Source organism: Protopterus annectens, chromosome 8.part0 (genome assembly GCF_019279795.1).
Source record: "Protopterus annectens isolate FY-2018-M chromosome 8.part0, PAN1.0, whole genome shotgun sequence".
In the NCBI taxonomy this organism is placed as follows: Eukaryota; Metazoa; Chordata; order Ceratodontiformes; family Protopteridae; genus Protopterus; species Protopterus annectens.
The window spans coordinates 1,502,595,093-1,502,618,179 of NC_056741.1; the positions used below are offsets into that span (position 1 = coordinate 1,502,595,093).

At 38.0% G+C, this 23,087-nt stretch overlaps 1 protein-coding gene across 1 annotated transcript in view; it reads left to right on the forward strand.

Moving 5' to 3' along the window:
• The window catches only part of LOC122809524 (interleukin-18-like), a 190,306-nt gene that overhangs the window by 24,784 nt on the left and 142,435 nt on the right, over positions 1–23,087 (forward strand). Inside the window, exon 2 of the mRNA XM_044081089.1 lies at positions 2,397–2,546. The gene's annotated coding sequence lies outside the window, so the exon portion shown is untranslated. The remainder of the gene's footprint in view (positions 1–2,396; positions 2,547–23,087) is intronic.

Genomic DNA, 23,087 nt, shown 5'->3' on the forward strand with positions numbered 1-23,087 from the left:
AAGCTGCTGATAGACTGTCCTCAAAATACCTATCATTTGCTGCTGATGCTTTGGCTTACCTGATTTCATTTGCATTAACAGTTCAGTGACTAAAAACCACCCTACATTTTACCTCTTCATAGTAGCAGCATCTCCCATGAACTATCTAGCTATAGACCAATAGCTATCTTATTCCCACTACTGAAGATCCTTGAAAGATGCATTTACACCCAGCTCTTTAACTTCTTACTAGAAAACAAACTGCTTTCTCATACACAACATGCTTTTTGTCCTACTTGTAGCACTAGCATTGTCCTTCTGTCCTAGCTAAAAAACATCCTTCTCAGAAAACAAACTTGTCTCCTCAACATTCTTAGGTCTGTTAAAAAACATTTGACACAGTGTCCCATCCCAGAATTCTTCATACACTAACTACTCTAGGAATCTCTGAACCCACAATCAAATGGTTCAGCAGTTATCTGGATAACAAAACGTAATGTATAAAAATGTGAATCTGCATTCTCAACCTACCTACCAGCCAAAAATGGAGTCCCACAAAGCTCAATCTTTGGTCCCTTACTATTAAATGTATGTATAGATTACCTATATTTAGTCTCCCATCTCTCTACTTTATTCAGTATGCTGAGGAAAACACAAAACACTAGGAATAGTCACTATGGACTGACATAAAGGAAAATTAATGGCCTGAAGCTCAATGCCAAAAAGTGTATTGTCATCCCCTTTAGTAAAAACTCTGTACCCATGAACTACCACATAGCTGGTAGTCTACTTAATGCCAAAAATGTGATAAGAGACCTTGTGACACAGGTGGACAGTAGTCTCTCCTTTGATAATCACATCGCCACAGTGGTCAGGAAATCCTTCTACGTGGCTCATCTCATCACAAACGGATTCTCATCCAGAAAAAAAGAGGTCATTGTTTTCCTCTACTCACCACTCATTAGCCCCATTATAGAGTACAACGCCTTTTTTGGTATGTACCTCACAAGACATCTACAACAACTGGAAAGACCACAGAAATACCTCACAAAGAGGATTACTGGCCTCAAACAGATGCCCTATGCAGACCATCTCAAAAAACTACAGCTTTACTCCATTGCATATCGCCTACTCAGGGGCGATCTCTGCCTAACATATAAAGCTATGTCAAACCCAGAGCTGTTGGACATGCTCCACTTAAAGAAATCCCAATCCCTTCAAGATACACGCTCTAGGGACCTAAACCTTGTCACCACAATAAACAGAACATGCTAGAGGGATAGATTCCTGTCCCAGAGACTTCCCATACTCTGGAACAGACTACCTATCTATGTCAAACAGAGCTCCTCATTAGCACTCTTCAAGAAAAATCTTGATGATTGGATGGGAAATGGGAAATTCACCCCAGGGATCACTTCTGTGGCTCTGCTCGACAGGGGCACAGGAAAATAATTTTCTTGGGTGGCGAAAGCCAAGATACATTTTTTGGCTAGGCTTGTATGGGCCCTAGGGCCAATAGCCTAGTACCTACCTATGAACCTATTAAATAAAATTTGAGGAAACTACTAGATACTAGCGATGTTTAAAAAAAATTACAACAATAGGGGAAAAGGGATTTGAACCATGCACCCTTAATACAAGGGCCTTATGTATTAGCCCGCTGCAGAAACTGATAAGTTAATATAGCAAATATTTGTCTTTAACAAATTGAGGATCTTGGGCATTATGTAATGCCTGCAACACATTGTCATATATGAGAAGGGGAGATTCCCTAACATGCATTTACTGAATGATATGAAATTTAAAACCCGAATGTTTGGCATTAATGACTGAAATGCAATCATCTGTGAATTACCAGGGCAGGGAAAAAGGAGGCATTGTGGATGATCTGAAAACAGGGACAGGCATGATGTGTGTGTGTGTGTGTGTGTGTGTGTGTGTGTGTGTGTGTGTGTGTGTGTGTGTGTGTGTGTGTGTGTGTGTGTGTGTGTGTGTGTTGATGTGTTTTGCTGTGTGCTTGTGTGTGCAAGATTGACTGGAAGGGTGCCGTGCTTTGAAGATACAGATGTCAATATGTTACCTATTGTGGGAAGTGCTAATCTGCACTTTCTGGTAGGTAACGTGATTCAGAGGCATGCAAAGTAGTCCATAATGAAGTCCTCATTGTAGCTAAGTTGTCTCAGAATCACAAAATACTGCATCACAGGAGCAGGGCCTTTTTAGTGCAAAACATCAAAAAGTGGTCTACGTTTGCATAATGAAGCTTAACTACCATCCTTATTATTTACTGTTACATTGATTTTGGCTTAGCAAGGATTAGTTTAGGGCACATTAAAGAAGTAAAAAGTGTGTGGGGGATACTTTTCACCAAAATTAATATTCCATGCCTTACACTTCTTATCTCCTTTAAATTTCAGCCTGGGAATCAGATTCCTGGAAGAAATATTCTACTCCAAAACCAAGGATTATAAGGAATACTAAAAATCAGATACTCCTGGCCCAAGTCGACCACTCGAACTGTGAGGGACATTTTGTGCCACTTTACGATGACGAGGTAAAAACAAAAGGTATATCAAATTACTTGTTTACAACTTTTAAAAATAAAGCAATGTCATGGTCAGAAAGCACCTAGTATCATTTAAACAAATATCAATTAAATGAAAATATTGCTTTCCACAATGCATTGTTTCTGGTGCTTGACTTTGATTTGATTAGGTTAAAATATAAACTTGACAGTACCAAACATATGCTGCATTTGTGAAGAGGTTATTTTTGCACAGCGAATAAAACATTTATTTTCAGAACACAAGAATATATATGGGGCTTGATCTGAGTAATGAATAATGAATGCTGTCATACTCGTGAGGTATTGTACAAGGCTATGAATATTGAATATTTGAGTTAAAATTATAAAAAAGTCAAATATTTGTTTAAAAAGAAAGACAAAGTATAGAAACATTTGCAGCCCACTTTGTGGTATAAATGCTATAAAGCTGAGATTATGTCTCAGGTGACCCAAGTTTAATTGGTGTTTTGGGTGTCTCTAGGACCTGGCTATAGAGGACTGGTGAGTGTCCACTGCAGCCTTGCCCAGCCTGGGAGTAGGAGGTGGATTGGGCCCACCACTATGGTAATAGCTAGTGGGAGCACTAGATGTTTCTCCTATTATGCATAAGCCTAAGGAGTCAGGGCTCCAGTAGTGCACTCAAGCCTGTGAGCCAAGGTTTTCTCCAAGGGCAACAACTGTGAAGGTCAGACAGCCACCAAAGGGAAGGGGTGGTTTTCCTGGGGATAGGTTAGGCCATCCTACATGACAAGCAAGCTGGTCTACCCTCTAACACATGCCCCTTGTCAGTGGAGAGCATAAGGGTCAATGGAGTTTTCTGGTGAGGAATAAATGGAGCATTAGGGCTGACTGCTAGCTAAAGAATGCCTGTTATCCATCCCAGCAGAATGAATAAACAAAATGGGTGCAGGTACTGGAGGTAGGGGGAAGAAAAATATAGAAATAATTCTCTCTAATGAATCTTTTCCTGAAATCATGATCTTATCATTGAGGAGGGGTCTGTACACCCCAATAATCCTAATAGATGGGCTATCTAAATTTTCTGTTCCTGTTAGGGTTATCTTCGACAAATGGTCTAGGAGGAGAGGTCAGACTGACAACAATCCAAATATATGACTCCCAGTGATAGCTTATTTAAAATTAAGAGAAAACCACAAGGTCCATGATAAAGAGGGAATGAAGTCCTTACTGTGACCAAAAAGACCCAGGTTGAAATAGGTGTCTGGTCACTGTGGGAACCAAACAAGAGGAGAGGTTGAGCTGCTGATTTCAACTCTCCTTCCTCTGAAGGGATGGTATGGAGTTTTTGCCATAACTAAGCAGACACCCTCTAGTTATGGCTAGAAGTTGATGTTGTGACTATGTGCACAATACTTAGTTCAGTAATTGGATGTGGAGGTAGGTATCAGAGAAGGTGGGTATCTTGTGGTCAGTCATATGGTGGGAACATGCATGAAAGGTGCATGATGCATCATTGTGCATTCTTATCAAGTAACATGGTTCAACCCCCATCTAGTTTTATTTCCTTACATAAATTAAAAAAAAATCCTTACCCTGTTCACAATATGATGTCCTCTTCACCAACTCTGACATTCAGGGAGCAACCTCACTCAGTTGAGCACCATGAAGTATATCTTCCCTGTATGGAATGGGTCCACCTGCTGCTATGGATATAGGAACACTACAGTATCTTGCTTCATCAAAAGAAAGAAGAATAAGCCAATAAAGGAAGAAAGAAATGATAAATAACAGTGGAGACCAGGAATACTCTTAGCATCCTAGAAGCAGAACTGGAAGTAATGTAGACTTTGGAAGTGGGAATGGTGTTTACTTACACCAAGTCAGGTTGCTGAGATAACCAGTCCTTTCAGGCTTATCCCAATCATATGAGATCACAACTCACAAGAAAAGTGGGGGAGAGGTGTAACACCAGTCAAGTAAAAGGATTAAGTCAGCTTGAGATAGATTAGATCCCAGCAATGGAAACTGGCTGTTGGGGCAGGAGTATAACCTCATTGTTGACAAGAATGATGTCCAACTGGAAAGGCAAAATTAACAAGAGAAGAGGAATAGTATTGCTGGAACTGAATACATGCTGAAGTATTGGTGACTTCATATATTGTGGAGAAAGGTACGTCAAAATATAAAAAAGTAAAGCTGTGTGCACAGATCACAGGATAAAAAAGTGCCCATCCTAATGTATGCACTGGTTCTAGAACTAGAACAAAAGGTAGTGTAGAATCCGCAGGGCATGGAAACATTCCTACCACAAGGTTAGTCCATGCATGGGGGGAGGGGGGGTTGTGGTGGATTGAAATGACAGGTCATCTGAAAAGTCTGGAAAAATCAACACAGGCCATGTCACAATATAATGGTCCAGTGGGTCCCCAGATAAAGGAGCAGTGGATGAAGTGGCATGTATATGAAATAGATATACCACAGGGCAATATTCTAGAGCCTTCTGCATGTGACTTTTACTAAAGATCAATTGAAGTTACAAAGAAAGAGAAGGAGCAGGAAACACTGGCAACTCTTACCCAGGTAATGTTGTACTGTGACAAGCCAATAGATCCTCATATGTAGGAGCAAGAGATTGTGCGGGATGCATTTGAAGAAGATATGTTACAAGATGATGATCTGTAACCTAATTAGAAGACTCACAGGAAGCAGAGACCAAAAAGATGCTCTCAGTCCATGATAAATTGATTGAATGGAATATCTGCTTCACTTAATAGAGATGGATAGACATGTTAAGACAGATAATAGAAACAGACTACAGAAAGTCAATAAGACCCAAAATGTTAGTGAAACTGGAGAACACAATAATCATGACTGTTAAGAGAAATTCATGCGATATAACAGAAAAAAATAAGGTATATTACTGCATAGCTAAACTAATAATATTTAAAGTGTTACCACAAAACAGGGAGTGGTACAGAAAGAAAAAAACAAGTAGAATGTTACCACAAAAGCACTGAATAGACAAAAAAAAAAAAAAAAAAATTGAAGGGCTTGGTTCCAATAGCTGCTAATTCCTTGGCGATATTATCAGAGAAATTTAAATTTTTCTGTTTATTGTCTGTTGCGGATACCTGTATATTATTTATATGAGAAATTGTCATGGAACTTAGTTAAATGCATCAAGTGACATGGTAAAATGAAATAGCCACTTCAACATAAGGCCATATTAACCTTGAAATAGAAGCAATAATCATTTGCCACCAGCCTTGAAATAATCACTTGTCTCCAGTTTATGTGTGGAACATGCACAAGACTATTGGTAAGTTAATTATTGCTTGGGGTGTGGGATTTTGACATCCAAAACACACAAAAAACACAAAACACACACAAGTCTTGTTAACTTTCTAAGTTTATTTGCAAAAAATGTGGGCGATTCAAATCGTACAAGATTAACACTGCATTATCTGTCACATGATGTTATGAATACAGTAATGGTTTTGTTCTGAACATTCAGATGAATCTAAGTCTCTAAATCAGAATCTCAGTATCATCATCATAGTAATCAACTGTGTTATCATCATCATCATCATTTGCAGCTGAGCTTGTTCGTTTGGAAGCCATCTTCAAGATTGGTTCATAAAATACCAGCAAACTTGGTGATGATGCGTGGTCTATTCCAACCGCAATCAATAACTTTGAGACATCGGCTGCCTTAACTGGTTTAATGGAACATTTTAAAGCCATGGCTTTTGGCTTAAATGCAGATATCTTTTTACCTTTATTCCCAATAATGTGCCGACAAAATCCACCATTGTACACTTTCTTGATTCCGACCATTGTCCCTTCATATCTCAAAACTCTAACATCTGATATCTTAAATCCCAAGTTTGTCTTCAACAAATTTTCTGATGCAGACTTATAGTCACATACTTTTCAGTTCTTTCCCAAAACATGAACAATACTAAACTTATTAAATATTTTGTAGTAATCTGTTGGGAGCAACAAAGTGTCTTTTGTATGAAGAGTTTTCTCAATTCTGCCAAACACTCTGTCCGCGGAAAGAAGAGAGTGTCCTTGAACAGGAAAATAGTGTTCTATAACAAATCCTTTTGCTATAACCTGGCAAAAGTACTGGCAAATTCCAACAATAGTTGAGTTTCGGTTCTGTGACGCACATGCATCTGTAAAAAGTCTTATTTTCTTAACTCCATCAGGTATGGTAAGATTTCTGAGGAAATCTAGCATGGCACTGCCAACAAGGTTGGAATCTCTGCCTGCCTGTGTTTCATCCCACGTGTCAATATGAACCTGATCACGTCCTTGACAACTCTCATGAATCACAAAGGTCAGATTGAAAACCCAAATCTGTCTGGTGTAAAATGCTTCCGACAGTGCAACTTTGGGCACAGGTTGATTTTGTTGCATGCCAAATGCAATGGTCAAACTTGGTTCCTCTATATCAATCTTGTTCAATAAAGTATAGAAGTATTTTGCCCAACATTTGTGGACACACAGTTCTGTTATCAGACTTGTTTTTTCCTTCTCATTCTTGGCTTCTTTTATCTGACCTCTAAGATGCTCACAATAGCCACAAACATCTAATCGTGGGTTGCCAAATCCAAGGTTTTTCTCTTCGGTAAAAGTAGAATAATAAAGTCCATACTTGCATTCAGGATGTTCTACCTTGAAAAGTTGCCACATCTTTCTAATAGAAAGGTTGGGGGGCAGATACTTTTGGTGTTTTGCATCTTTGCGACTGTAGTGACTGTCCCAGCACCTGAGATTGCCAATGTGAATCCGAACCTTGGTCTTCATGTCATCACAGGACTGCCTCTTCCACTTACCTCCTCATGTTTCTTTACGCATAGTTTTGCTGACAAACCAGTGCTTTGCTATGTTTTGAAGTCATGTCTTCTTGATATTAGTGATGCCTTGAAATGATGCAGCACATACAGGAACACTGGTTATCTAAAACAAAGTCATGAATAGGAAGGGTAGCACAATCCTCTAAACATACACAATGCTATTTCAAAACCCAAAAATAAAATGCCAAACTTTGACACATCATTAATATTGAGTTTAAAGTTTTGCCAACTTAACGATTTGGGTCAGGGGTTAAGCCCACGATTATCTGTTAACTACTGTTTAACTCACTCACTTTAATGGAGCTCAGGAAGTTTGCACTGTAACTTTCAATGGGCAGAGTCTAAGCCCTTTGACAGAATCAAATATGCCCTCACATTTCAAACAAAATATTGGGAACCACAGGGGTTATGAAAGAAGTATAAAGCAAAGACTTCACCACAGACTATTTTTAAAGTGGTAGTATTCTTTAGGTTCTAGGTCTTAAACTGGATTTTTATAACACACAGTAAACACAGTAACTATTACATCAATATTTTGTAAATAACTTAAAATATCTCAGCAACCATTCAAGATACAATACTGTCAGCAGCATTATTCATCTGCCTGAGAGCTTTCATATGAGGCTGAGGAGTTCTGTCTGTGTTACTTAGCTGTTGAGATATTTAGAAAAATACGACTATCCATATAACTACCATTACTGTTAATATCTATTTACCTGCACTAAACAGAGGTCTATATTAATGCAGCTGAGTCTGATATTCTGTAAGCTTTAACCTTGTACCCAGCATGGTTTTAATACAAATATGTACACACAATGTTAAATACATTTGATGCCAATGTATTGAGTTAAATAGATTCAAACATAGATAAACATAGGCCTTACTGCATCAGTATTATCATTAATACACATGTACAATGAGTTTATTTACCTCGTAGTGAATTGCAACTGTGCAATGCTGGTTAGAATGTTCCTTTCAGCTTTGTAAATGTTTTGGCTTCATTACTTTCATGCACTCCAGAAGATAGGCATCCTGTGCAACCTTGTCTTTGTGTGAATACAAATTTTCAAAGAAAATTCTGATGGCATCGGCCATCAACTCATACACATGGCAGAGTGCTGGCTTGTGGTTGTTTGCACTATGGTTACACCTTATTGTTGGCTTCTTCCCAGATGTACTGTATCTTGCTAACTTTTCAACATTTTTCTTCCATTTTTCCACACATCGTTGCCATTTTCAGGGTTTGTTTGATGAAAGAACAACTTCATTGTAATCACTTAAGTTTCTTTCCACCATTACTGTATCCACAACATCACATTTTTGTACTGGCTCGATTGGATTGGCTGTTTCCCTTAGCAGGTATTGGAAAATACGGTCGCTCAGACTTGGTAGCTATTGGAAAATGCACATTTTTTTGCCCATGGCATGGTATGGGACTGGGCAGTTTTTGGTGCCATAACCATTGTCAATGCATGCATTAACATATTCACTAGGACCCTGACACTCCAGCTCATTTTCTGCATATTGCGGACTTAGCAGCTATTGGAACCAAGCCCTTCACTGTTAGAATAAAGCAAAAAAGAAACAGATCATCAAAAAGCCTTAGAAGGATGGATGTGGTAAATTCAACACAAAGTATAAATGCAGACTAGGATATATCATACCTCGTTTCCGACAATAAACTAAAAATATCAGCAAAGGTAGAAAATTGTAGAAGGATTGCAGTCAAATGAAAAGTACAAAATATGTCATTCATTGATAACCAAAAAAGGTTTTATAGAAAGTTGTGAAACAAAGCAAAAGGAAAACGAAAAACAGCAAAAAAGAAGAAATAGGTACATTTTGGAGAAGTATTTAAAAAGACCATCAGCCATATTCATGAGCACTTACACTTAGTGTACATGACCTGCATTCAAGAATATCCCTACCACATTTTTGGGCTGTCTATTTACTCAGAAAGATTACACTAAATGTAGACATAATCGACACATTATGGTAACCTTTACGAACCCTCCTTGATATTTAAAGCTGCAAGAACATCAGTAGGAAAGCTAAAATTAGTAGGAACTAGGTGGGGGATATGCTTGTGTTGTTTATTTACTCAGAATGGTGTACACTTAGTGTAAATTTAGTGTAGGTGTTAATGTATCCAGCCTCCTGTTGAACATAACAAAGATGATGAAAGACAGAAAAATTAAAAGAAACAGTAAGGAGCTTTAATGTAAAGGATAAGAAATGGGACAAAGTAACAGCCAGAGAAACTGAGACAAAATTAAGAAAAGCTCTTAAATTAAACCCCCAGGCCAAGGTACAGTACCTAACTTCTGACTAAAAGCATTAACAGTGTTTCACAAAGAATTATCCCTGAATAAGAATTACTTATATGCATTGCCCCAGACAACTCCAACCTAAGTAACAACAGGAAAAAATATACTCTTCCTTAACTGCTTAAGAATTATATAGCAATGACTTGCCTTCCAACAATATATATATTATATACTGGCATTGATGCAGACATAGTTTATAGTTATCTAGAATAAAGTCACTCATTGCAATAGAACAAACATGCAATAAAATAAAATCATTGAAATAAAGGATTATCTGTTGACACATAAAAGCACCACAACAGGATAGAGCAATGGATATCCAAATTAAGGGGGACCAGTGGAACAGGAAGCAATTGGTCAGGCGCCATATCAAGATATGTTGGAGCCTTCCACAGGAAAGAAGTATAAATGTTCATTTGAAGCTAGACAGCAAGGAAAGGAACAGGAAACTGTGGAAACTCTGAAGCAGTCAATGTTGAGGAGTGATAGGCCAGTGAGTTCCCATATGACAGAACAACAGATGACACAGGATGAAATTGAAGAGAATGTGCCACAGGAAGATGCTACAGAATTTTCTTTAGAATGCTCTCAGGAAACGGAAAACAAGGGATGTGCCCTCAGTATGGAAGAAAATGAGTTAAGAGAAAAGTTGCTAGATTTAATAGATAAAGACAGAGATATCAAGATCAATGAGAGAAATACACTGCAGAAGGTTAACAAAACCCCAAAGATCAGAAGCTTGATAAAACAAATGAACACAGTAATTAAGACTGTCCATAGAGATCCATGCGATATAACAGAAGTAAACCGAATATATTACTGTGCTGCTAAATTAATACCTGATAAAGTTCTACCACAGGAACACAGGGTAGTGAGGGAAAAGAGGGGGCAAAAGCGAATACCATCATGGAAATATCGAACAGAGAAAACAATAAAGCAGCTAAGACAAGAGGTGTCAATGTTAGAAGATTATAGAAGAGGGAATAGATCAACAAAACTACTAAGAAAGATAGATGTGATAAAAGCAATGCGCAGTATTAGAACAGACCAGGATTTATTATGCACTATTGGAGATAACAAACTAAAAAATACAAAACAGGTGGAAAGACATACGAAGATAAATATAAGAGAAAAGCACAAAATAAGCAGTTTATTGATGAACCAAAAAACTTTTATAGAGAATTGGGAAATAAGGTAAAAGGAATTGAAAGATCACCAAAAAAAGAGGAAGTAGATACATTTTGGAGAAGTATCTATGAAGATCCTGTGGAACATAACAAAGATGCTAAATGGATAGAAGAAGTAAAATAAAGAATAAGAAGTTTAAAGGTACAGGATATGAAATGGGATGAAATAACAGGCAGAGAGATTGAAACAAAGTTGAGAAAAGCCTCTAACTGGAAAACCCCAGGTCCAGATGCAGTACCTACATTTTGGCTTAAAGTATTAACTTCTTTGCACGAGGATTTAGCCATGAGTAAGAACTGTTTATATGCTCATCCCGAACGCACACTGCACTGGTTAACAACAGGAAAAACAATGCTCTTACTTAAGAGTGAACCTGCAAGCTACCCTAAAAATTATAGACCAATAACTTGTCTTCCAACGACGTATAAACTATACAGAGGAATTGACGCCGACAGAGTTTGTAGTCATTTAGAAGAAAACTCGATTATGGCAGTAGAACAAAAGGGCAATAAAAGAAAGTCATATGGAACAAAGGAGCATGTGTTGTTAAGCAAAGTGATAGTGGAGAACTGTAAGAAGGGGAAGAATCTAAGTATGGCATGAATTGACTACAAAAAAGCATTTGATAGTATCCCACATTCATGGATAAAAGAGTGCTTAAAAATGTATAAGATACACCCTACATTGATTGACTACATTACAGTAACCATGAAACAGTGGCAGACCACTTTGTAATTAAGCCATGATAAAGGACAGATTATACCATGACCCCCCCCCCCCAAAACGTGCACGCTGATTGGCCAGCGTGCACATTGTAAATCGACTTATACTAATGGAAAAAGGTCCGGTCGCCCGGACTTTTTTCCATTAGTATAACTCTACTTTTAAAACACTGTCTCGCTATGTTAAATGGGTTTAACATAGCGAGACAGCTTTAAAATAAGCAACGGAGATCTCCGTTGCTTATTTTAAAGCTGTCTCGCTATGCTAAACCCATTTAACATAGCGAGACAGGTTTAAAAAAAAAGCAACGGAGAAAGCAAGATTACCATTGCTTTTTTTACTGTTTCGCTATGTTAAATGAGTTTAACATAGCGAGACAGTTTTAAAATAAGCAACGGACATCTCCGTTGCTTATTTTAAAACTGTCTTGCTATGTTAAACCCATTTAACATAGCGAAAACAGTAAAAAAAAGCAACAGAGATCTTGCTTTCTCCTTTGCTTTTGCCCACAGCTCTGATGTACTGCGCAGGCGCGCAGTACATCAGAACTGCCGCGGAAGCCAGACATCTGCGGAAGGGCAGTAAACAGGCATTATACTATGCCATTATTTAAAAAAAGTAATAGTTTCTTTTCTTAAATAATGTCATGGTATAATAGCAATAACCCACTTCTGGGTGTGGGTAATGCTGTATTTACCCACGGTTGGCTTTGTTTGGTCCCGAGGGCGAACCACGTCAACCGTGGGTAAATCCGGCATTACCCACACCCAGGCATGGTTATTGCTATATTATTATCCCAGGGATAAAAATTCAAAGGGCGATATTCCAGGGTGACTCTTTGTCACCGTTGCTATTCAGCCTTGCCATTAATCCATTAAGCTGTTTACTTAACAGCTTAGGCCATGGCTAAAATTTGGCACATAGAAAACAACAACGTCTAATGACATCTCAGCTTCTCCTTGTTGATGATTTAAAACTGTATAGCTTATCAGATGAGGAACTGAAAGCACAGCTGCAGGTTGTCAAAACTTTTTCAGATGATATTGGAATGTCATTTGGTCTTGATAAATGTGCAAAAGCAACCTTTAAAAAAGGAAAACTGCAGCACCAGGAAAACATTAGTTTGGGACACAAATGTGATATAAAATAACTTGAGCAAGAGGGAGTGTATGAATACTTGGGAAGTGATGAAGGATCAGCAATAAAACATGAACAAATGTGAATAAAGCTCAGTAAGGAGTACTATAGAAGACTTAAATTAATCCTGAAAACAGCATTGACATCTAGGAACAAGATCCAAGCCATAAATCAATTTGCTCTTCCTGTCCTAACTTATAGTTTTGGAGTGATTGACTGGCCCCAAAAAGTGTTGGATAGATTGGATATTAAAACAAGAAAGATGCTTCATGCTCACTAAATGATTTATAAAAATCAGTGTATACCAAGATTATATATTCCTCGTTCTGAAGGAGGGATGGGCCTCCTTGAAATTGATTACATGTATAGATCTGCAATTGTGGGACTCCACACATATCTGCTGACCTCACAGGATCCAAATGTAGTGAAAGTTTTGAATCATGAGGAGAATAAATCTAAGATGAAATCTCTGCTTAATTTAGCAGAAGCATATCGACGTCAAGCAGGAATGGATATCAAACCAGAAGTAGATAAAAAACAGGCAACAAATGAATGTGCTAAAAAACAAAAGAAAGAATATAAGGTGAAGGACCAGATGAGAAGGCAAGAAATGTGGAAAAAGCATAAATATAGTTGCAGGTATAGAAAATGTCTGGAAGAGCCTAGTGTTGATCAAGAACAAATGCAGGAATGGTTAAGGAGAGGTGAATTCACATCAAGAAATGAAAGGTTAATATTGGCAGCCCAAGATAGTGGGCTACATACACGCTGGTTTACAAAGTCCATTGAACTTGTGGGAGAATCAGACATATGCAGGTTTTGTAAAATCACATTGGAAACAGTCACACACCTTGTTGTTGGTTGCGACACACTAATGGCAGAGGGACTGTATACTGAAAAGCATAATAATGTGGCGAGACTGTAACACTGGAGATTGTGCAAACATTGTGGTATTAAAGTGGCTGAAAACACTGGAAACATGAGACACAAAGAATCATAGAAAATGATGAAGTTTATATCACATGGGATCACCCGGTACCAACAGTTCAAAAGATAGATGCTGGAAAACCAGATATAGTGGTCCAAGAAAAGAAGACAAAAGTCGCATGGATCATTGAAATCGCAACACCTAGTGACTACAGTGTCTTGCATACAGAGAGACACAAAGTCATAAAATACCTTGATCTGCAGGCAGAAATGAGAGCCATGTGGAAGAAAGATACCCAGACAGTTCCAATAGTAGTAGGAGCAACTGGTCTTATAAAAAAGAATTTACAATCGAATTTAGATATGTTACCAATTCATGTAACACCATACGAATTGCAGAAGTAGTCATTACTGGGCACATTGCGGGTGCTGCAAAGAGCACTTTTGGCTAACATCTAAGAGTGAAACAATACTAATTTCATGAACTTTAATTGTACTTTGACTTAGGAATAGGGTCCATTCCCATCAAGGTATTAGAAACCCAAAAGTCTTGGAGAAATTAAAAATGTCAGAAACCATAATAGAGAGTTGTAAAAAGAAGATAAATCTAAGTATGGCATAGATAGATTACAAATAAAATTGACAACAGCTCACATTCATGGATAATGGAATGCTTACAGATGTATAAGGTATACCTTACATTGATCAATTAAATTGCAGTGATGGTGAAACAGTGGCAAACCAATTTGCAGCTAAGGCATGACAAATGGAAAATTATTATCCCTGTGGTAAAAATTCAAAGGTGGATGACTTCCAAGATGGCTGCACATTGACTAACAGCTTCATTCTAGATCTCCCAGTGTGAAAATAGAAACTCAGTGGAGAGGACCAGTGGACTTTTGTGTTTCTGGGTAAATTTTAGTAACTGCTAGTAAGTGCACTGCTTGGATGCCAGGAAAAAAGAAATACAGAGTACCTGAAAGACACAACTACAAAAGTTGAGGAAAAAACACTGACTGGAAAAAGTACTACAGCTGTTCAGCACAAAACAGTGCAAGCCCCAGACATGATTTCCAGTAACCTAGAGGAAAGCATAAGACAACTGCACACAGGTCTGATTAAAATAAATGAAACACTGATGGAGTATGTCAACTCAAACAACAAAAGGCTGAAAAAATGGAAGAAAATTTAAACAGATACTCAGATGAGGTGATAAAACTGCAAAAATCAGAAGGTGAAATGAAGAAAAGTCTGGCTGAATATGAAACTGCTCAAAAAGAGATGTTTCAAAAAATAATAGAATTAGAAGACAGAGCACACAGGGGAAACCTGAGATTTTCAGCTGTACCAGAGAAGCTGGAAGGAATAGACTGCATAAACTCCACCCTAGAACTAAAAAAAAACATATTTTTGTCATTGTATCTTTGTTTTTGAGCTATTTTAATTCCTCAAAATCACTCCAAGTGCTTCTTTTACAATTTTAATGTGTTTCTCTCAAAATGCCGAATGATGGGGCCTACCTTGGTAACGTGATCTTATTTTCTTGCTTTCCTTCCTTCTTCCCAGAATACATTTCAAATCCTCTTTATATGACTCATGCCAGACATAAGGAAGTGGTGCTGTTTTCTCATGCCATTAAAATATAATGGCAGGACTGTGAAGCACTGTCATCTAAACACACCTTCTGTAAAAGAGCAGCTTCTCTGTTTACCTTACTGAGCCTCATTTATCTGTCTGCCAGAGCTTGTTTTATGCTTTAAATAGCTGTTAGCTACTTGCAGCAAAAGAAAGCAGATAAAAACAGTTATTGTAAGAGGAGTCTTTTGTAGTCCTAACAAACTCGATAAACCCTCCCCCATACTCTCAAGCTGAGGTGTGAAAACTCCCACTGCAGTAAATAATCCTTGCTGTACATTTACAAGTGACAAGTAGTAGGACTCTAAACTTAGTCTGTCTGCTACTTCCCAATGCCCTCAGTGGGAGGATTTTTCATTCTCATGAATAATGCAGACTTAAAATGTGCTTTACTAGTTCCTCAATTATTTCTGACATATTCCCACACTTTTTTTCTATTTCATATTTATTTATACTTTGGTAACCAGGAAAGTGAACTGGTCCCAGGACCCTTTTCAGCCATAACATAAGCTGCACTGGCAAAGATAATAACAATTATTAAATGCACTTATCAATACAAATAAAAAAATACTGACAGAAAGACATTGACCAAGATTGCATGTGGAACACATAGCCAATGTGTGAGTGACCACATAAATCATTGAGCAGCATTTACTAGAATGTATACATTAATAATGCTTAGCTATACTATGCTGTTTATTATAAATAATTCATTATATGAACACATATTGCACGTGCATATAGTGTGTGTGTATGTGTTTCTGTATATGTGTATGTATATAAATTACATGTGTACACAAGTGTGTGTGTGTGTGTGTGTGTGTGTGTGTATGTTTGTGTATTTAAACACAGATAAGTACTTCTGATTTCCTTTTCTTGGTGTTCTTAATGCTATGGCACATAGTAAATGTATATTAAAGTAAATTCAGCTGTATATTATGGTTGCTCTCTGACAATACAAGGACTGACTCAAAGTCAGTGGGAATCTCTTACAGTGGATCTGCATGTACCAGATATGCATTCACCTCTGAAAGGATGTCACACAAAGCATGAAATACATTTTTATGAACAGTATATGTGCACCTAGGTGATAGGGTAGCCACCTGACTCTCTTTCTGCAGTCCTGGTCTGTGTGTGTGTGTGTGTGTGTGTGTGGGGGGGGGGCTTGAAAATAGTAAATGCATTTATACTTTACAAGAAAAAAATATTTATTGACTGTTCTCTAAATCCAAATGTCACAAAAATATTTGCTACTACTCAAGTTATCTTAACACAAACTATTATAAATAACATTTAAGGCTTTAAATTTCAATACTGTGTTGCTACTTATGTAAATTTGTCAGAGAGTTGACAATTGTCTTTAATTGCTTTGTTTTGCTATGAAAAGGAAGTGTTAAGTTCTTTTCCCCTCTGTAATAAAAACAGTGGAAACAATTCCACAGCTTTCTGTCTTTTTTTTACATCAGCTGCTGTGTTCCTGACATTAGCAGGATTAATTACCTATTTAAGATTGACAGCAGTACCTGACAGAGTAAACTACAGATTTAACTGTGTCTATGATATGTCATGCAGGTGGAGATGAATTTCTCTGCAAAGTATGTGAGAAGTTGAGTTTAAAAAAAGTAGGTGGGCTTTCCCTTTATTTGGCTTCAATGCAAGGAAATAAAAGTTTTAAAAACTACAAGCAAGTTTCTGGTACATACACAATGTTGGAACTATATTGTAGGGAGAAAAGAAACCTAACAATTGAGTTAAACTGTATGAGAGGGTGGAGTTTTCCTTTAAAGGGACAATCCCGGGGATTTTTTATTTTGATTCAGCCTTTGTTTACATTTCAGGTTTGCCTTGCTGAGCATGCTCACTTTTGGCTAAGGGGGTTGGGGGAAGATTGCCTGCAGGAAGCTTCAAAGGTGTTAGCCAAATTCCATCTCAAATTGCAGTTCTACTGACAACAGTCTCAGTGTCACCCATTCATTAGTTTAATCTGTGCATTTACCCATTGAGAAAAGTAGCCTTTCAGGCATTTAATGACCTAACTACTGCTGCTGCTACTATAGAAAACACATCAGTAATGCAATACTTTTAAAGGGGCATTATTTTATTTCTAAAATCAGTTACTTGTTAGAGTACTTTGTTTATCTTGTGTTAAGTCATATATTTACAGAGAGGCAGGATTTTCAAAGAAGGTTGTTAGCATACTGCAGGATAGATGTCACAAACTTCGGTGTGATTTGGTTGTTATTAGGAAATGCTAAGACTTTACTGTTTGTTCTTTTGTATTTCCCTTCCCCCACCCACAGGCCATTAGATTAGTTGATCTAGTCACACTCAAATCTGCATCCTTTGCAGCACTGAAATTACATCTTTATGATGCGCTTGTTTTTGTAAAACTTAATGGAATGATTATCCCAGCCTGGGCAATTGTATATTTTTTCATTGTTGCAACATGCTTTTTTTTTTTCCTTTACAGATAATTATTTTTTTATATGTTCAGCAATAGTGTTGCTTATTAGGACATGTACTCATGCCGACATATAATTATACAATAGTTTCCCCTCATTTCACAGACAGCATTGCTTTGAACGTTTGGATTCTTGGAAACAAACCCACTGAGTTGCAAATACCCTAATAGAAGAATAAAATCTCATAACATTTCAATAAGAATAATGTCAGACAGCACTGAAACTGAATCTTGTTACTTTTACTAAAAGTATTATCCCCTTAGCTGACACCTTTCAGGAATCACATAGTAACAGCCTGTATAATAGTGATTCCATCCAACTCAATTTATTTATTTTTTTCCCTGCACTGCAATAAAATGTTTGGATCTTTCACTCTTTCCCTGAATATTTGACTGCAAGAGAGTTACAGCAGTCACCATTTGAAAGTTGAGGCAAATGTAGTCTCTATATTTCCCTATATTTTCATGTGTGTGCATATGTATGTGTGCAATATGTAACCTAAGTTTATATTCATGTGGTTGTAAAACCATAGCCTTGCTATGTCTTACTGACTGGCTTGCAATTCAAGGCATTCCTGAATGTGTGTCAAATTTGTATATGCTAGATATGTAGCAGTGCATGTATTTTATTAAAACTTTGTATGCAGTGCACCTAATTGTTTTAGTGGTATACTTCACTGTTAATATTGGAATTCTCATAACTTTTCTCAAACTTGCTTCTTTTGTGACTCAGATGGCTCTGTTGATGAGACCACTTACCCCTTATCAAGATGGAAATAGATAATTTAAATAACTAAATGCATTTGTCATGTGTCATTATGTGTTTATCATATGCATTGCTTTGGTTGTTTAAAATGCATTTGCTGTATATTTTATGTCATTATAGATCCACTACACACCGACACACACACACACACACACACACACACACACACACACACACACACACATACACATATATACACACAAATCTGTCTATGAACTTTTGTGTGTCTTTTCTTATGTATATAGATGTACCCACACCTATATGTGTGGTGTGTTGGTGGATCTATACATGTACACACTCCTACACTGGCATGCAGGAGGTATTTGTTTGCTCCTAACAGCATTCATGTCACTGACCCTTTATTGCTAGTTTTACAAGTAAGATTTTTTTTTTTTCCATTTGTCATATGCCACTTGACAAGAATATTAAAAGTGTGACTCAGACTACAGAAACTACAGACCCATAAGCTTAACTAGCCTTATCTGTAAGGCCATGGAACAAATCATCATGGATCCTATAAATAAGCACATAGGTGATCTCCAAACCCTTGATCCGACAATTCTGTTTTTTTCAAAGACAGGTCATGGCTGTTAAACCTGGTAGACTTCTTCAAAAACATCACCAGAGCCATAAAAAAGGCAAATGTGTGCATACAGTCTACCTTAAATAAACAAAGGCCTTCGACACAGTCTCACATTCGGGCATCATTGATAAACTCTCCCAGATGAATATCAACCCTTATGTTGTCAGGTGGGTTGCTAACTGGTTCTCCTTCAGATCATACTCAGTCAAAGTTGGGGACTTTACCTTGACCAGAAGGCCTGTCAGCAGTGTAGTTCCACAGGGTTCAGTGCTGGACCCCCTATTGTTTGGAATATACTTCTCAGAAGTTCATGCCAAAATAGACAGGCTGTGGCTAAGTTTGCTGATGACTGCAAATTAGGTGCATTCATTTAATCCCCAAACAATGTCAATATACTTCAAGAGGGATTTACACAAATGAATGATTGGTGCCAAAGCTGTGGACTCAAACTCAGTGCTAAAAAATGCATTATCATCCCATTTTGTAACAATCATATCCCTGCAGACTATCATATAAATAATAATACCCTACATTAACAACTCAGTAGTGAGAGAATTGGGAAAACAAGTTGACTGTAACCTAAACTTTGACCACAGTGTGTCTACTGTGGTAAGGAAGGCATTCTATGTTGCTCACCTCATTAGCAAAGGCATTGCCTCAAGAGTGAAACAGGTCATAACTCCCCTGTACTCACTTCTCATCAGGCCAATGCTCGAGTACAGTGTTCCCTTTGTATGTACCTTACCTGGCACCTGCAGCCACTTGAGAGACCTCAGAGATGTCTAACTAAGAAAATTACATGGTCTCCACCACATCATACATTGACAGGCTGAAGTCACTGTCATTGTACTCAGTAGTATACAGACTACTTAGAGGATATCTGTGTCTGGCCTACACAGCAAACACCCACACCTAATAGAAATGCTGCACATCCACAAGACAAATGGGATAAGGGTCACTTGTCACAGGAACCTTAACCTGGCCTGCGACATAAAAATGCAGAAGCGGAATTCAAGCAAGATGATAGTTGAATGAATATAAAAAATGGAAATTAGGTCAAACTATAACTACAACCTTGCAGGCAAGAATGGCATTTTTGCTCATGCCTGAAATATGTGTATGTATGTACATATGTAATATGTATAAATATAAATAAGCTGTTTAATAGAGTGTCTATGTTAATTATAAAAGAATATATCTATTTTTGCATAAATATGCTGTTTAATTGAGTGGCTATGTTAAGTATAGAAGTATTTCTCTATTGTTTGTTAGTTTTATGTGCAATGGTGTTCCTTGAACTAGTGAGTGTGTATTATAGCAATAACCCACACCTGGGTGTGGGTGTTGCTAAATTTACCCACGGTTGGCGTGGTTTGGTCCCGAGGGCGAAGCCCGAGGGACCAAACAAAGCCAACTGTGGGTAAATTTAGCATTACCCACATCCAGGTGTGGGTTATTGCTATTATACCATGACATTATTTAAGAAAAGAAACTATTACTTTTCTTAAATAATGGCATAGTATAATGCCTGTTTGCTGCCCTTCCGCAGATGTCTGGCATCCGCGGCAGTTCTGATGTACTGCGCGCCTGTGCAATACATCAGAGCTGTGGGCAAAAGCAATGGAGAAAGCAAGATCTCCGTTGCTTTTTTTTAGTGTTTCGCTATGTTAAATGAGTTTAACATAGCAAGACAGTTTTAAAATAAGCAACGGAGATGTCCGTTGCTTATTTTAAAACTGTCTCGCTATGTTAAACTCATTTAACATAGCAAAACACTAAAAAAAAGCAACAGAGATCTTGCTTTCTCCGTTGCTTTTTTTTAAAACACTGTCTCGCTATGTTAAATGGGTTTAACATAGCGACACAGCTTTAAAATAAGCAACGGAGATCTCCGTTGCTTATTTTAAAGCTGTCTCGCTATGTTAAACCCATTTAACATAGCGAGACAGTGTTTTAAAAAACTGAGTTATACTAATGGAAAAAAGTCCGGGCGACCGGACCTTTTTCCATTAGTATAACTCGATTTACAACGGGCACGCTGGCCAATCAGCGTGCACGTTTTGGGGGGGGGTCATGGTATAATATAGATGTTTTTCAGTGTAGTGATTCATCAGCAGTTTTTCTTTTTGCAACAAAATATCACACTTGATTTCACTTGTGCTTTAGATTGTTTCATTTTCGACCTGCTACATCAAAAATATCTGTCTATGCCTACATATGTTATGAAACAGTCAAATAAATAAAACTATGACTTCACATGGAAGCTGTGTGTCTGCTTGCTTGTTTACTTTATTGTGTAAAATAAATTAAACTGAAATTTCAGTTGGAATATGTATGTCTCTTTACTTATTTATGTTTGTATAATGTTGTACGGGCTAGTGATAATTAGGCACAAAAAGTCTGTCTAGTCTATAAGAATATGCATGCAATAAAAGCCGTTACTTTCTTGTGATTTCATGACATTTCAGTTATAACTCACCTCAGGCTTCGTGTCCACAGAGTGGCACACAGCTACAGTCATCCCACTCCACAAGGGGGAATCCACTTTGGATCCCGGGAACTACCATCCCATCAGTCTGACGAGCCTGATCTGCAAGGCCATGGAACTTATAAACAGAGACATTGGCAACCTTCAAACACTGGACCCCACCAAGTTTGGGTTTGTGAAGGGCCGATCTTTCCTCCTGAACCTGATCGACTTCTTCGAATCAGTCTCCAGAGCCCTGGACGAGGGTAAGGTGGTTCACACAGCCTACTTGGACCTTGACAAGGCTTTCGACACTATCACCCACTCTGGAATCATATATAAACTTACAAAGCTTGGCATTAAGCCCCACATCACTCGATGGATTGCAAACTGGCTTACTGACAGAACACACACTGGAAAAGCAGCCGACTCCAAATCCAGCTCCAGACAAGTGACAAGTGTTGTACCACAGGGTTATGTCCTGGGACCACTCTTGTTTGGCATCTACTTCTCTGAAGTACAGGCCAACACTAAGAGACTCTGGCTTACAAAGTTCACAGATGACTGCAAACTGGAAGCCATTATTGAATCCCCAAATGATGTGGATATACTACAAAAGGGCCTTACCGAAACAGATGCCTGGTGCCAGAGCCATGGGCTCAAGTTAAATGCCAAAAAATGTATAGTTGTCCCCTTTGGGAAAAAAAACATGAACCTGTGAACTACCACATAGGTGGCTGTACACAAAACACCGAAAGTGTGATAAGAGACCTAGGAACACAGGTGGACAGTGATCTCACCTTTGATAACCACATAGCCACAACAGTTAGAAAATCCTTCTACATGGCACACCTCATCACTAAGGGCTTTTCATCTAGGTAAAAGGAGGTAATTGTCCCTCTATACTCATCCCTCATTAGAACCATCATAGAATACAATGTCCTGTTTGGTATGTACCTCACAAGACATCTGCAACAACTAGAAAGGCCGCAGAAGTACCTCACAAAAAGAATCACAGGCATAAAGCAGATGCCTTATGCTGATCATCTAAAGAAACTCCAGCTATACTCTGTCACGTATCGCCTACTCATAGGTGATCTCTGCCTAACATACAAGGCCATGTCAAATCCAGAGTTGTTGGACATGCTAATCTCAATCCCTCTGAGCCACATGCTCTTAACCTTGTCATCACAATGAATAGAACATATCAGAGGAATAGGTTCCTGAACCAGAGACTCCCCATACATGTCTTCAAGAGGAACCTTGATGACTGTATGGGAGATAGGAAATTCACCCTGGGGATCACATCAGTAGCCCTGCTAGACAGGCGTCCAGGAAAGTAAATATTTGTGGGAAGCAATAGCCATGGAATTGTTATGGCTAGGCTTGTATAGGCCCTAGGCCTGATAGCCTAGTACCTACCTATGAACCAAAGGCATACCTCTCAACCTTATAGTGCAGACAGAAAAGCCTTGACAGAAACATTTAAATGGCTAAAGTAG